Source organism: Malus sylvestris, chromosome 13 (assembly GCF_916048215.2).
Source record: "Malus sylvestris chromosome 13, drMalSylv7.2, whole genome shotgun sequence".
Lineage (NCBI taxonomy): Eukaryota > Viridiplantae > Streptophyta > Magnoliopsida > Rosales > Rosaceae > Malus > Malus sylvestris.
The window spans coordinates 10399351-10415456 of NC_062272.1; the positions used below are offsets into that span (position 1 = coordinate 10399351).

The window sequence follows — 16106 nt, forward strand, 5'->3', positions numbered from 1 at the left end:
CGGGATAGTCTATGTGGTATGGCCGTTGGAAATGGATACTCTTGGATTGAGAGTTACTAGGAGTGAGGGGCACCATGCCCTGCCTTGGGTTTCGATCCCCTAAACCTTTGGAGGCCTATGCGACCAGACTTGTACCATATTCCGTGGGGAGGGTACTTTGTTCTAGGGTGTAGGATTAAATGGACACTTTCGTTACCCTACTTCGTGCTGTTGTGGTTAGATTGAAGTGAGGGTAATCGGCGATTGGACCGGTCATCAAGTTGGATTATGTTGGCACACGAATTTTGAGAGTGAATCATGGTGACGGCTGTGTATAGTCAATAGTGTAAGTGATTTTACTAGTTATTGTGATGTGAAATTCCAATGATTTGGCTGGAATTTTTTATATTTGAATTGCCAATTTAAATGGTTTGGCTTGAAATTTTGATAATTATTTGGCCAATGATGGTTGGCTACAATTCATGATATTTGTTTTGCCGAGGATAGATATGGCAAAATTTTCTAGTGTTTGATATCGCCAGTGATTGTGGCTAGAAATTTTGAGGAAGAATCGTGGTAACAACTGCGTATAGCCAATGATGGTAAGTGGTTTTACAAATAATTGTGATTGGAAATTTCAATGATTTTGGGTGGAATTTCTAATATTAGATTTGCCATTTCTAAAAGTTTGGCTTGAAATTGTGATATTTATTTAGCCATTGATAAGTTTGGCTTGAAATTTTGATATTTATTTGGCCGACGATGGTTACGGCTGGGAATTTATGATAATTGTTTTGCCAATGATGAATATGTTAATGATGGTAAGTAGTTTACCAATGATTGTGATTATGATGCTAGTATTTATCTAACCAACGGTGGATGTGGTTGATAATCTTAGTATTTATTTAGGCCGTGAGGATTATGGCTTGATGTTTGGTATTATTTTTGCCAATGTGTATGGTAAAAATTTCCGATATTTGTTCTACCAATGAGTGTGGTAGGAAACCTGAGTATAGATCATTACTTCGTGGAAGTATTTATTTCTTGAGCTTGAATAAAATCGTAGATTGAGGTTATGGTTTTATTCACTATCAAAGGAGTGGTGGGACTAATCCTAATTCCTTACGTAAATCGATGGTAGAAATCTCGAGGACAAGATATATTTTAATGGGGGTCGAATGTAATACCCTAAAAAATTTAAAATATATGATTATGTGGATTTTTTTTTATTGGAAAGTGAAATGCCCTTATTTGGTTAATGTAATTTTATGAGGACTTATTTTATCCTCGTATATTTTATCGTATTTCTTGACATCTCTGGATAGATGACGATTCCAGAGCGCATGGGCGAAAGCCGTTTGTGAGTCCAGATTATAACGGTATAGTTACAGACATTTGAAGTTGTTTTACTAAACTATAGTTTTAAATTAATTAAACTCCCACTAGGTGGGAGTAAGAACCAATCAAGGGCTTGGATTCGGCCCAAGCAATCAAAGGGGTTATGGGACCAATTAGATTAGAAGAAGGAAGGCATGAACCAATGAGGGAGGAAGAAAATGAGGGAAATGAGAGAAGAAGAGGAGGGGGAAGAACCGGGTCACCCTTCAACCCGTTTCCTCCATAATTTCCGATGGTTTTCCATTGGATTTTCCACAAATTGGACCAAGCCACCACTCCTAAACATCATCCAACCCTTCCCTATTCCCTTTCCACCCCAGATTTAGAAGAAAATTGTTGTAAATAGGTAGAGAACCGTCTGTGGGTGCGACGGGTACGTGCGAGAAATCTCAAATTCCTGAAGCTATTCCCACCAATTACCACCACCATTAGACTCCCCATGAAGCCTTGAACAAAGCCCAAGCCTTTGTTGGGGCGGCGGAGCACTGGAGGTGGCGGATTGAGGTCACCTAATTTCTAGGGTTCCGACGATTCATGGCCAAATTCAGGTACTTTCAGGCCGAATTAGACATTGGCCCAAGTATGAAAAATGTTCCCCTCTATGAGTTGTACATTCTTGCAAAATTTGGTAATATTTGGAAATAGCTGAAATTTTCCGGCGAGTCGGGGCGGCCGACCGCTACGCATAGTGGCGTGTGACCAGTGAACCAACGCTACTATTTTATGCGTATTTTGATATTCAGAAATCATATTTGATATGCATTTGGTATGATTCATTTGTTTGAACCTAGTTAGTGATTGTTAGTCACTTGAATGATTTTCAAAAATGAGTTAGAAATTGAAATTGTGAACTACGAATGGCTTGATCCCTTTATAAGGTACGTAGGCAGTCTAATGAGAAGGTTAGATGCCGCCATAATAAATAACTGAGATTTAACTTTCCTTGGAAATTGTCTAAGAAAAGGAATTTGGTGATTATCTTCCGAAATAAATTATGAGCCTATCTTAGTATTTGCTTCCAAATATAAATTTTCGGGTCGTTACAGTTATGGTATTAGATAAGGAAAGTTGTACTGCATGGAGTTGACCACCAACAGTACTGGATTGTTAACTCAAGCTCTTTCAGTTGATACATTTCAGGTAGAGACTGATAAAGTGTGAGACGTTTGGATGCGGCACCATTGTCTTAGGCACGCTTCATTTGGTTACCTGCATAAGTTATTTCCTAGTTTGTTTGTTAAGAATGACGTTTCTTAGTTTAAATGCGATGTTTGTGAATTGGCCGAGAGCCTTAGAACCTCTTTTCCTCCTAGTTTGAATAAAAGTTTTATTCCCTTTATGGCTATGCATTATGATGTGTGGGGTCCATCTAAAATTGGTACTTTTGGTGGTGCTCATTGGTTTGTTACGTTTATTGATGACTGTACACGAATGACTTGGGTTAGTTTGTTGAAATCTAAAAGTGAAGTTAATTCGGCCTTTCAAAAGTTTCATCACATGGTTACTGTGCAGTACAACATGAATATTCAGGTTCTTCACAGTGACAATGGAGGTGAATACATCAATGTGGAACTTCGTGCATTCCTTGACAAGCATGGTATTATTCATCAAACTACGTGCCCTTACACTCCTTAGCATAATGGAGTTGTTGAGCGAAAGAATCGACACTTGCTAGAAGTAGTTCATGCTGCTCTTTTAGCGGCACACCTTCCCCTGCATTATGGGGGAGAAGTCTTGACTTCAGCAACATATCTTATCAACCATTTCCCATCTTGCACCATCCATCTCTAATCTATCTCCCCATGTATTGGGATATGTAGCATTTGCCCACCTCCACCCACCTTAAAGACAGAGTAAGCTTGACCCTCGCATTGTCCGTTGCGTATTTTTGGGATATGCCACAGCTCAAAAGGGTTACCGTTGTTATCATCCTCAAACCAAGAAAATGTTTATCACGATGGATGTAGTTTTTCATGAACATGGTATGTATTATAGTTCGTCTGGGTCATCATTTTAGGGAGAGATGCGAGATGAAGAAGTTTGGACCCTTGATTATGCTAGCTTAATTGAAGTTAACATGCAGCAGCCCATAGTAGTTGAGGAGCCCATGGAATCTGGGCCCCATGACCTGCTTGCATTTTCTAGGCTTCAGGAAAATCCCATGCCTACGTTTAGGACCAGCTCGTGGTCTCTGGATAGCTGGAATGGGGCACGGATCAACATTAAGCCATGGAATCTGGGCCTGTGACTTAACAAAATGGCTCATATCAATCTCACACTCACTCGTCTCCAATTAATACCCATAACCAATCACATTCGACTTTGGATGCTCCATCTATTCGTCGTCTTCCAGAGCGCATTAACCAAGGTATACCTAAAGCAACTTATGAGGCCGATCTAAATGTAAACACAAATATCCTATGAGTGAACCAAAAATAGATTCAGGGGTCAAATATCCATTGAATAATTATGTGTCTACCCATCACTTGTCGGAATCAAATAAGTCATTTGTCCATTAATTATCTATTATATCTATTCCTAACAGTGTGCATGAGGCCTTAGCAGATGTTCGCTGGAAAGAAGTAATGAACAAGGAATTGAGATCGTTGAAGAAGAATGCTACTTGGGAAGTAATAGACTTGCCAGCTGGCAAGAAACCTGTGGGATGCAAGTGGGTCTATACAGTGAAATACAAAACAAATGGAACAGTGGACCGTTTTAAAGTAAGGTTAGTGGTAAAAGGGTATACATAAAAGTATGGGATTGACTACACTGATACGTTCACATTGGTGGCTAAAATCAACACAGTTCGAGTTTTATTATCCTTAGCAGCAAACTTAGATTGGTCGTTGCAACAATTTGACGTAAAGAATGCCTTCTTACATGGAGATTTGACCGAGAAGATCTATATGGAACTCCCACCAGGGAGTAACGTTCCTGACAGGCATAGACAAAAGGTGTGTAGGCTCAGGAAATCATTGTATGGGTTAAAGTAGTCTCCGAGAGCATGGTTTGGTAGGTTCACCAAGTCGATGAGAGCATTTGGATATAAGCAGAGTAATTATGACCACATGTTGTTCTTGAAACATTGGAATGGGAAGCTTATAACACTCATTGTATATGTGGATGAGATGATAGTTACTGATAACGACCCTGATGAGCATGTAGCCTTGCAGAAGTATTTAGCTATAGAATTCGAGATTAAGGATCTGGGGTCTCTAAAATATTTTTTCGGGATTGAGGTGTCGAGGTGTGAGTCAGGAATTTTTCTATCACAAAGAAAATATATTATTGATCTGTTGAAAGAAACCAGTATGTCTACATGCAAACCTATGACTACTCTGATGGTAGAAGGAATGAAGCTGAGTATTGATCCTAACAAAGTACCAGTTGATAAGGGAAGATATCAAAGACTAGTGGGAAGGTTAATGTATTTGGCACACACTAGGCCAGATCTTGCACATGCCTTAAGTGTAGTTAGTTAGTACATGCATGATCTAGGAGAACAACATATGAGTGCAGTTATGAGGATATTGAGTTATTTGAAAGGAAGTCCGGGAAAATGTATTTTGTTCAAGAAGAATGGTCATTTCAAAATTGAAGGTTATACGGATGCTGAATGGGCTGGTTTGACGAATGATAGGTGCTCTACATCTGGTTATTTTACCTTTGTTGGTGGAAATCTGGTCATGTAGAGAAGCAAGAAGCAAAATGTAATAGCAAGGTCAAGTGGGAGGCGGAATATAGAAGTATGGCGCTTGGTATTTGTGAGATTTTATGGCTTAAGTTTCTATTACAAGATTTGGGTGTTAAACAGAGTCAGCCGATGAGATTGTTTTGTGACAATAAGGCTGCTCGTGATATTGCTCACAATCTCGTGCAACATGACAGAACCAAGCAAGTACAGGTTGACAGGTTCTTTATTAAAGAAAAGATAGAAGGGAAAATAATTGAAGTCCCTCCAATCAGAACGGAAGATCAAGTAGCGGACATTCTCACCAAAGCAGTCTCAAGTGAAAAGTGTTCTAAGTTTGTAGACAAGTTGGGCATGTGTAATATATACGCACCAACTTGAAAGGGAGTGTTGACTTGTATATAGTTTCCTACAATTTAGGATTCCTTAGTTAGGGTGATTCCTTGTAATATGGGATTGTAATTATTTTATTTATCTTTTCCCTTTTATGTCAACTCTAGGATTGTATATTGTACCTTAGATTGGGAATAAAAAAATACAATTCAATGCATTCTCTTCTAAAACCACCCTTAATTTAAAGGTTTGTAACTTGTTCAAATTCTTATTTCCTCATCTGATTAAGTTGCAATAGGATTAGGCAAATCTTTACCTTTACCAAACTGATGCCTGGCAAGCACCTGGTCTAGGAGGCGTAGGCTAAACTCTACATATATTTTCCAGCCACGAGGGAGAGATTTCGGTTCAGCTAACGCCAGATAAAGAGCCAGATGTGTACCAACTCCATTGCCTTTTCCCTTGGGATAGAGCTGTATGTTCCTACAAAACAACCAACACATTTACAAATATTTACTTGACTGTGCTTAAGTTTCCGATGTCTTTGATATAAATTTCTTATACAGGGAGCGCAGTCTAACAAGTTTAGGATTACATACCATTTCTGGTCTCCGGCAGTGAATACTTTTGAGTCATAGGATTCGCCGTCTAGCTTAGAGAAGTTGTCAATCCCCCAAATATTCTTGTACATAATAGGATCCTTTACCATTGATAGACACTCTCTCCTTTGCCAGTGCTGCTCTCTTTAGAAACAAAGACCTCCGCTCCAAGCACACAGGTGTCATCAATCAGGAATCCATTGGAAGCTTCAGTGAAAACACAGTGGGGGACAAATAGATCGAACCCCCATTCGAGTTTCAACCCATGAAAGCGCCTTTCCTTTTGTTCTAAGCAATGCACATGGGAAGCATATAAGAAAATGAGACGATGCTTTGCAAATATGAGAATTATATGCTTGTTTATATTTTGAATTGAATGAAAGAAATAGTACCTTAAAAAACATGGTAGTTTCCATTGTTCTGATCGAGCAAAAACAACCTGAAAACAGCATTCACTTCCGAAGAAATCTGGGGAGCGTTTGATCCTGACATTACCGAGTAGAGAGAGGTGTGGTCTGTCACATTCCTGTTCTTGTTTCCATTTGGATGGAAAACCAGTTTCCTGCAGCAAAACGACAAATTATAGTACTCTAGATTAAGCAGCTCGAAAATAAGAAAAAAATACTAGCAATTATTGAAAAGCTTACGAAAAAAGAAATAGTAAGAATTTGTTCCTAGAAATTGAGAGAAAGGATTGTACCATTTGTATCCTCCGGCTTCAAAGTCCCCGGATTCATATTTCTCCAGTGAGTTTTTGGTAAGCAATGAAACCGACTGGATTTTTACCGTGTAATGAGTTGGTGGTGCATCCGAAATTGTTCTCAAAATCACTGAAATAAAAATTTGTACATTAGTTACTGCTTTCAACTCCAACACACTGAAGCAAGAAGATAGAGCATCTTACCATTTTGGTCATTGAAGTTAAGACTGGTCATGTCAATAAACTTAATTTTCCGATGATTCAATTACAAAGAATTCAACTGCTTTTCAGTTGCAGAATAAATTTCCCGCTTTTATTAAGGAAAAATTAACGGTGTTATTCCTAACTTGAAACCTTTTAAAGATTGAACTGTTATGCTTTGCTTCAAAAGGGTTGCCTTTGTTTCATTGAAAAGGTATCCATCACCTGCTTGTGGGTGCTTTCAAACACATATTCTGCAATTTTAGTTCTTACTAAAAGTAACAATGTCTACGGTTTAGCATTGTCAAACAAGTTAAGATTAGACTAGCCAAACAAAGTTTTTAGCTAAACACAAGCGATGCTACTTGAAATTTACTGGTCAAGACTTGACATATTTCTCACATGACAAATTTTTGAAGAAAATAGGTCCTGTCAAAATGCACTTCAGTCACAAGTCATTTGGTGGGAAAGGACTGCAGCTTTAGGGTTTGTAGAACGCCACTTTTAGTAAAACCGTATCATGGAGGCAGATCTTCATTCGTATTCATAAGACGATTGACATCATTTTAACAATATCCGAATCCTAATACAAGCTGACTATAGTGCTTCCGCAATCCCATTGACGGTGACCTTTGCCTCCACTATGCAAGTATCCTTCACCACCAGAAACCCCTTGCTTGCCTGATTGAAAGTGTCCAGTTTAAGGAACATAGACCAACCCCAATCTGGAATAAAGGCACTAAACTAGTGATCATCTTGTTAGGAATGTCGGTACTACAAGATAGAGAATGCTCAAGGTAAAGTAGAAAATGGACACCAAGAATTTATGTGGTTCGGCAATTTATGCCTACGTCCACGAAACAAGGATCAACCTTCACTATCTGAAAAAAAAAAATGAGCACACAAGAGTAGTCTTACCAAGCCAAAGACAAGGCTGGATGGATACAAGAAAGTATGACACACACTTTCTATCACTCTAAACTTCACTCACAATAAGTAGTGGAACACTCTCACTCTCACTCTCACTCTTGGAATGGAACTCTAGCTATGGACTTGATCCTTTGCTACTCACTCTTGGTTCTTAATTGGTTATTTCACTACAACATCACACCCATATTTATAGGTGAGGGTTTGGCATTCTACTAGTTTCTAGTGTATTCTTCAAACCTCTAGCATAGAAAGATCTAGACTAGCCACAAAATTATAGCTTCTAGATCTTTCCATTTGCAACCAAGGAAGTTAGTACTCTCTAGCTTCTTCCATCAACTTAATAACATGCTAGAATTGTCTAGCATGCTCCAGCCACCTCATTTGCTTACTAGAATAATCTAGAACATTCATCATGGGCTGGACCATATACCAACAATCTCCCCCTCCAGTCCATGAGGGAAGAATTCCGATCATGACTCCAAGTTACCTGGAGTCCATCCCAGTAGCCTTAATGCAAAATTCCAACTTTGATTTTGTGACTACCTTTGTCAACATAATATACTCTGATGAAAAATACTTGGTAGACGGTCTTTGACTTCTGCTAGATCTTCTGACTTGATCTTCATTCTTTTGCAGGGCTAGAGGCTCCCCCTAATTGGGTTCTCCTTGAATCTGCTCTTCTTAACTAGGCTCCCCCTGATTAGCAATCTCATGGTCTGGCACATTTTGATCAGGTTCCCCCTAATCAGCATTATCTGGTTCTGTAGGTACTTCATTTGTAGCTGCTTCAGGGATGTCATCGTGACTTTCTTCATCTGAAGCTAATGGATCAACTCCTTTGACTGCGCCATCTGGTTGTGCCTCTTTATCCGAATCCTCAATTGTTTGATCTTCATAAAAGACCACGTCTCTACTTCGGATAAACTTCTTCTGGAATGGGTCTCATAATCTGTAACCAAATTCTTCACCGCCATAACCAAGAAAGATGCATGGTGTAGCTTTGTAGTCTAACTTCGATCTCTGCTCTTTGGGCACATGCACAAAGGCTTTGCAACCAAACACCTTCAGATGAGAGTAAGACACATCATTACCAGTCCATACTCTCTTTGGAACATCAAGACCTAATGGTACTGATGGAGATTGGTTGATCAAATAGCAGGCTATCCTTATAGCTTCACCCCAGAACTGCTTAGATAACTTTGCAGTCCTCAGCATACACCTGACTTTCTCCATGATGGTTTGGTTCATTCTTTCAGCAACACCGTTATGTTGTGGAGTTCCAGGAACTATCCTCTCATGACATATGACATGTTTCACACAATACTCTCTAAATTGGTGAGATGTGTACTCGCCGCCGTTGTCGCTACGAAGGCACTTGAGAGGTTTCCCAATTTCCCTCTCCACCATGGCATATAACTCCTGGAATGTCTGAAACACCTAGTTTTTCGATTTCAATAAATACACCCAGACCCTTCGTGAAGCATCATCAATATAAGTAACAAAATATTTATTTCTTCCTAGTGACTCGACTTCCATGGGACCACACACATCTAAATAAACAAGATCTAACAAATTTCCTTTCTTTGTAGATAGAACAGAAAAACTAACTCTTCTTTGTTTTCCGAATAAACAGTGCTCACAAGAGTTTAACGACGTACCATTGGCAAAGGGAATGTGAGACTTATTTGCCAAAATTTGTAGGCCTTTCTCGCTCATGTGGCCAAGCCTCTTATGCCACAAGTCTAGAGATGAGTCCTCCACAGCATTCAACTCACCTTTCAAAACTTTGACATTTGACCGGTACAACGTACAACAAAGTCGTGCTATTGCTACCACCATTAAGCCTTTAGTAAGCTTCAATTTTCCTTCGCCAATATGGTGATAATAACCTTGTCGATCAAGGGTACCGATGGATATCAGATTGAGATGTATATCAGAAATATGTCTCACATCTTTCAACATCAACTGGCAGCCGAGATTAGTTTTTAGGCAAATATCACCAATTCCAAGAATTTTATAATAGCTTTCATTCCCCATCTTCACAATGCCAAAGTCACCTTCTTTGTATGTACTGAATAACTCACGTTTGGACGTAGCATGGAACGAAGCTCCATTGTCAAAGATCTATTCAATGTTTCTGTCAGAGTTGCCCATATGCAGACATTCACCAACAGACAATATTTCTGGTACATCACCACATATGACAGCGGTGGTATTGCCAGTATCATTTTTCTTCTGATAGTTTCCTTCCTTTTGCTCTCTCTTCCAAACTCGACAATTTTTCTTCATATGGCCTTCTTTGCCACAATGGTGGCATGCACCCCTGAACCTTGATTTGGATCGGCTAGGACTTCTGCCATGACCTCTAGGCCCTCTACTCTTGCTTCTTCCACGGTTCTCTGTGACAAATACTTGGCTGATATATGTGCCTGAAGTCTTTCTCCTTATTTCTTCATTGAGCAAGCTATTTTTAACATTATCAAGAGTAAGAACACCAGTAAGAGCAGAGTTACTTACACTCACCACAAAGGTCTCCCAACTGTCTGGCAATGATCCAAGTAACAAGACCGCTTGTAGCTCGTCCTCGATCATCATTTTCATAGTAGCCAACTGGTTGACGATATTCTGGAAATTGTTCAAGTGTTCTGTTACACTTAAACTATCATTATACTTCATATTGATGAGCTCTTTGATCAAGAAGGTTTTCTTGGCTGGGGTTTTCTTCTCGAACAAGGACTCAAACTTCGTCCAAAACTCGCAGGCATTGGTTTCATTAGACACATGGTGAAAAACACTATCGTCCACCCATTATCTAATTGTGCCAATAGCCTTGCAATTCATCTTCTTCCACTCGGCATCGGACATGCTCTCGGGCTTAGCGGCATCTCCTTCAATTGGCTCATGTAGATCCTTGCAATAGAGAATGTCATCCATCCTTGGCTTCCATGTTACCCAATTGGAGTTGGTGAGTTTGATCATAGTGCCACTTCTTTCCATCTCGTAGTACGAGCCAACCAGGCTCTGATACCACTTGTTAGGAATGTCGGTACTACAAAATAGAGAATGCTCAAGGTAAAGTAGAAAATGGACACCAAGAATTTATGTGGTTCAACAATTTATGCCTACGTCCACGAAACAAGGATCAATCTTCACTATATGAAAAAGATGAGTACAACAAGAGTAGTCTTACTAAGCCAAAGACAAGGCTTGATGGATACAAGAAAGTATGACACACACTTTTTATCACTCTAAACTTCACTCACAATGAGTAGTGGAACACTCTCACTCTCACTCTCACTCTTGGAGTGGAACTCTAGCTATGGACTTAATCCTTTGCTACTCACTCTTGGTTCTTAATTGGTTATTTCACTATGTTTATACCATATTTAGGGCCTCGTATTTAGATCTCGTACAAATACTCAGGGGACTTAAATGTAATTATGGGATAAAGGAAGGGGCAAATATGTAATAAGTGAGGAGTCCTTATTCTATAAAAGGACCCCTCACCCTCACAATTGAGAGAGGCCTCACTCTCACTCTCAAAGGCCATTTCTGGAGCCTTCTCAGCCCTTTCAACGCTCTCACTTCCAGAGCTCTCTCTCCCCCTCACTTCTCAGAGAAATATAATACAATCAGTGTGGACGTAGCCCAAACCTTGGGGTGAACCACGATAAAATCCTTGTGTTCTTTGTGTTCTTCGTGTTCTTGAGCGTTTGTGCAGATTCACGGTCGGATTTACGTTGTTCCAAGACCATCCGGTTTTGTGCATCAACATTTGGCGCCGTCTGTGGGAATCGACACAAAAAGTTATGTCGGTTCTCTCTCAATTTCTCACCTCCGCTGTGGATCTGCAAAACCAAAATCAAATCGAAACCCGAACCAAAAACCCCCATCTCTCTCTCTGTCCTCCTCGACCGAATTTCTCTCCTCAAATTGGACACAAGACCTCATTCTCCTTCTTCTTCACCTGAAGTACCAGTCTTCCAGACCTACAATTTTCCAATTTCGCCCTTCAGTTCAGACATGCCTGTCCCAAACCGATAACGTTGAGGAAGGAACCCAGCCACACCCAAAACGCCGTCGTTTACCCAGGATGATCGTGAGAATGTACGGCCGTAGCAAGGGAGGGGGCCTACAGGCCGCCGCCGACGCCGTCTATTCTTGCGACGTCGACCTTGATGGAGGCGCAGGGGTTTGGGGAAATGATGGAGCCCGTGGACGAGGTCAATTTCGCGCTGGATGGACTCCGGAAGGGTCAGCCGGTTCGGATCAAAAGGGCTAGCTTGCTGTCGTTGCTGTCTATTTGTGGCACCGCGCAGCAGACACGGCTTCTCAGGACTCAGGATATTATTTCTTCCCGTGCAAGCTCAATGTTCGTTGGGGGCAAAGGCCTTCTCAAGGCGCTGTGAAGAACAAGGATTGCAAAGAGGAACTGAACGGCGTCGTTAAAGCAAGCAAAGAACGGAATAACAACCGTTCATTTGGTAATCTGGAGATGAGGCCCAGAGGTGGATAGATTGACGGATCGATCCACCATCACCATCTTCATGACAGCGATTTGGAGTTGAACAGTCCGCCAAGTTTGACAAAGCAGTGTCTTGGGCAGCAACTATTCCGAGACCACCTTTGCTAGCAGCAGCAGCAAATGATCCTGTTAACCCCAGGCCTGGTACTCTTCGCCACGCTGTCATCTAGACCAAGCCTATCTGGATTGTGTTCAAAGCGAGACATGGTGATACAGTTGAAGCAGGAGCTCACAATGAAGCCTTTGAACAATCCCTCACCTTCTTGCAGTCGATCTATCCGTCCGTCTCGGCCCAGTGCCTTTCCAAGAGGATTTGAAGAGAAAGACTATAGCACTTCCTGGCCCTGAACCCGTCCAGCAACTCCGGCTACGTCGAAAAACCTCGGCGGTCTCAACTCCTACTGCGACCTCTCCTCGCCTCCGACGTCGTCCTCTACAATCCCTCCGACCTCGCCACCTGGGTCGACCCCCCTCCTCATCGAGTTCAACCACCAGCCCCTTATCTCCACCAACTGAACCTCGAAACATGGTGGTCCCTCGAAATCCCGAAAAATGGTCCATCAACATTTGTGCATGCATTTCTCCAGACATCTTTCTCCAGATCTCACAGATTTTACAACTGGAGTACACTAGCTAGTGTTCAAAGGCAGTGGCGGACAAAGCAAAAGGAAAAGAGAAAGAAAAGGGAAAGTAAAAGCAAAAGCAAGTCAGTGTGTCTGGAAGTGGAGAGATCAAAGAGGGAACAGAAAAGAAAAAAGATCATGTTGTTGGGAGAATATTTCAGAAAGCAGAAAAGAGGAAGGCAAAAAGGATGCACATGGAGACACTGCCAAAACAAGGAATAAATACCCCACCCGAATGATGTAATTTATTTTTATTATCTTTCGGAGACATCTGTATAAACCCCATCAGAGGGTAATATATACATAAACCCCATCAGAGGGTCAAAAAAAAAAAAAAAAAAAAAAAAAAAGGAAAAGCCCAAAACAAATGGGCTGACATGTTGTGGAGGGCAAAGGCCCATAGGCCTGAAATAGCACCAACCAGGTCATCAAAAGTACGCCCAGTACTCCAAATTATACATGAGCATTACTCATGTCATTCATACATAAACATTCATGAGCATCACTCATGACAATCATACATAAACATTCATGACCATCATTCATGTCAACATTCATGAGCATCACTCATGTTAACATTCATGAGCATTACTCATGACAACATCCATGAGCATCACTCATGTTAATCAACATAAACATTCATGAGCATCACTCATGTCAATCAGCTTCAAAAGCTTCATTTACAAAAGCTCCAGCTTCGAAAGCTTCATTTACAAAAGCTCCAGCTTCGAAAGCTTCATTTACAGAGCTCTAGCTTCAAAAGCTTAATTTACAGAGCTTCAGCTTCAAAGCTTCATTTGCAAAGCTTCACCTACAAAGCTTCAGTGCAAGGTATACAAATACCGCCTTAGAACAACCGCCACTTCGGCCCATACATGGATTCAATTTGAAGTCTCCAGCCAACAGACTCTATTGACCGAAGACTTGGGGGACTACATTATGTACCATATATTGGGCCTCAACTGGGCCTCATGAAAAATACTTGGGGGACTCTAGCCCATGATTTATGTATTAAGGAGCGAACCCTTATTCTATAAAAGGGACTCCCTCACTTTCATTGAAAGATCACCCATGATTTATGTATTGAGGAGCGAACCCTTATTCTATAAAAGGGACTCCCTCACCACCATTAGAGAGCATCGCCGCCTACTGAGCAACTGTCTCACTGCGAGCATCAACTCTAACTCATCACTTATGTATTGAGGAGAGAGCCCTTATTCTATAAAAGGGACTCCCTCACCTTCAAACGCCACAAGCCGAGCCAACCAAGGCAACACAAGCTACAAGCAGAGCGGCCTCGCAACATGTGCTACTTCTAGTTGAGCATCATTTCAGATTGGGCACCGCCTCATATCAAGCATTAGTTCTAGACGACATCTAGTTACTTCGGCCCACACATGGACTGAATTTCAAGTCTCCAGCCAAAAGACTCTCTTGACTGAAGACTTGGGGGACTACTGTTTATACCATATTTAGGGCCTCGTATTTAGATCTCGTACAAATACTCAGGGGACTTAAATGTAATTATGGGATAAAAGAAGGGGCAAATATGTAATAAGTGAGGAGTCCTTATTCTATAAAAGGACCCCTCACCCTCACAATTGAGAGAGGCCTCACTCTCACTCTCAAAGGCCATTTCTGGAGCCTTCTCAGCCCTTTCAACGCTCTCACTTCCAGAGCTCTCTCTCCCCCTCACTTCTCAGAGAAATATAATACAATCAGTGTGGACGTAGCCCAAACCTTGGGGTGAACCACGATAAAATCCTTGTGTTCTTTGTGTTCTTCGTGTTCTTGAGCGTTTGTGCAGATTCACGGTCGGATTTACGTTGTTCCAAGACCATCCGGTTTTGTGCATCAACACACTACAACATCACACCCATATTTATAGGTGAGGGTTTGGCATTCTACTAGTTTCTAGTGTATTCTTCAAACCTCTAGCATAGAAAGATCTAGACTAGCCACAAAATTATAGCTTCTAGATCTTTCCATTTGCAACCAAGGAAGCTAGTACTCTCTAGCTTCTTCCATCAACTTAATAACATGCTAGAATTGTCTAGCATGCTTCAGCCACCTCACTTGCTTACTAGAATAATCTAGAACATTCATCATGGGCTGGACCATATACCAACACATCTACACAGAAGAAATAAACCCACATGTTATATGGCATTATATACAATTAAACACTCAGTGTCAGCGTACTACGCCGATCTTTTACCTTCTTTAAACTCATGCATGCATTCTTGATCATTGATAGACACTCTCCATTTCCTGTTCTTCTTTCTTTACCAACAAAGACGTCCTCTCCAAACACACAGTGATCGTCTACAAAGGTTGCCTATTTATTAGTCTTAACTGACCTCACACGACGAGGTGAAATGTTAAAAAATGTGCAAGCCAAGGGCTCAATATGTTTAACGACAACATACTTAAAAAGAAGAAAAGAAGCCTTCCAATTCGCAAAATTCACAAAATTCAGCAAAAATTAATTAAAAACATCAAAATACCCTTCAATCAGAAGTCATTTGGTGAACAAGGATTTTAGCACTACGGTATTCCCACATCTAAACATTGTTTTTACAACATCAGGAACAGTGACAAGGCCTTTAATCCTTTGAATCGTAACATCTTTTTAGCAACAGCCAAAACATACGACATGCCGACTACAGTGCAGTTACAATTCCATGGACAGTGACCTCTGCTTCCACCATGCAAGTATCCTTCACCAAAAACCCATTGCCTGCCTGATTCAAAGTGGCTAGTGAAATGAACTTATGCCTGCCCCAATTCGGATTTGAGGTACTGAACCAGTCGTTAACTACACATAATACACCCTAAGGTTATGAAGGATGCATACAATTAAACACTGAAATAGGACAATCTTTACCTATTATGCTCTCTTGTCTGGCATGCATTTGATCTACAATGCTCAGGGAAAACTCAGCAAATACTTTGGAACCAGCAAGTTTTTTCGGATCATCCAATTCCAAGTAAAGAGATATGTGAGTACCCTTTCCAAGGTTATTTCCCTTGGGATAGAGATTTATCTTCCCGCAACATTAGGAAGGATATGATGACTTTTTATTACATGTCTCTCGTTATTTGGGATGGGATCCCATTCACC

The 16106-nt window shown here is 40.8% G+C and overlaps 2 long non-coding RNA genes and 1 pseudogene across 2 annotated transcripts in view; 1 reads left to right on the forward strand and 2 right to left on the reverse strand.

Moving 5' to 3' along the window:
- The window catches only part of LOC126595185 (uncharacterized), a 13403-nt gene extending 6687 nt beyond the window's left edge, over window positions 1-6716 (forward strand). The window contains exon 3 of the long non-coding RNA XR_007613519.1: window positions 6696-6716. This is a non-coding gene — a long non-coding RNA (uncharacterized LOC126595185). The remainder of the gene's footprint in view (window positions 1-6695) is intronic.
- The window catches only part of LOC126595178 (BTB/POZ and MATH domain-containing protein 3-like), an 8766-nt pseudogene extending 1791 nt beyond the window's left edge, over window positions 1-6975 (reverse strand).
- A 457-nt stretch (window positions 6976-7432) lies between these two features.
- LOC126595188 (uncharacterized) lies at window positions 7433-16103 on the reverse strand. The gene is made up of 3 exons (XR_007613522.1): window positions 15870-16103; window positions 15201-15307; window positions 7433-7659 (listed from the first exon to the last, which is right to left on the reverse strand). It is a non-coding gene; the product is annotated as an uncharacterized LOC126595188 (long non-coding RNA).
- Window positions 16104-16106: the final 3 nt, after the last annotated feature.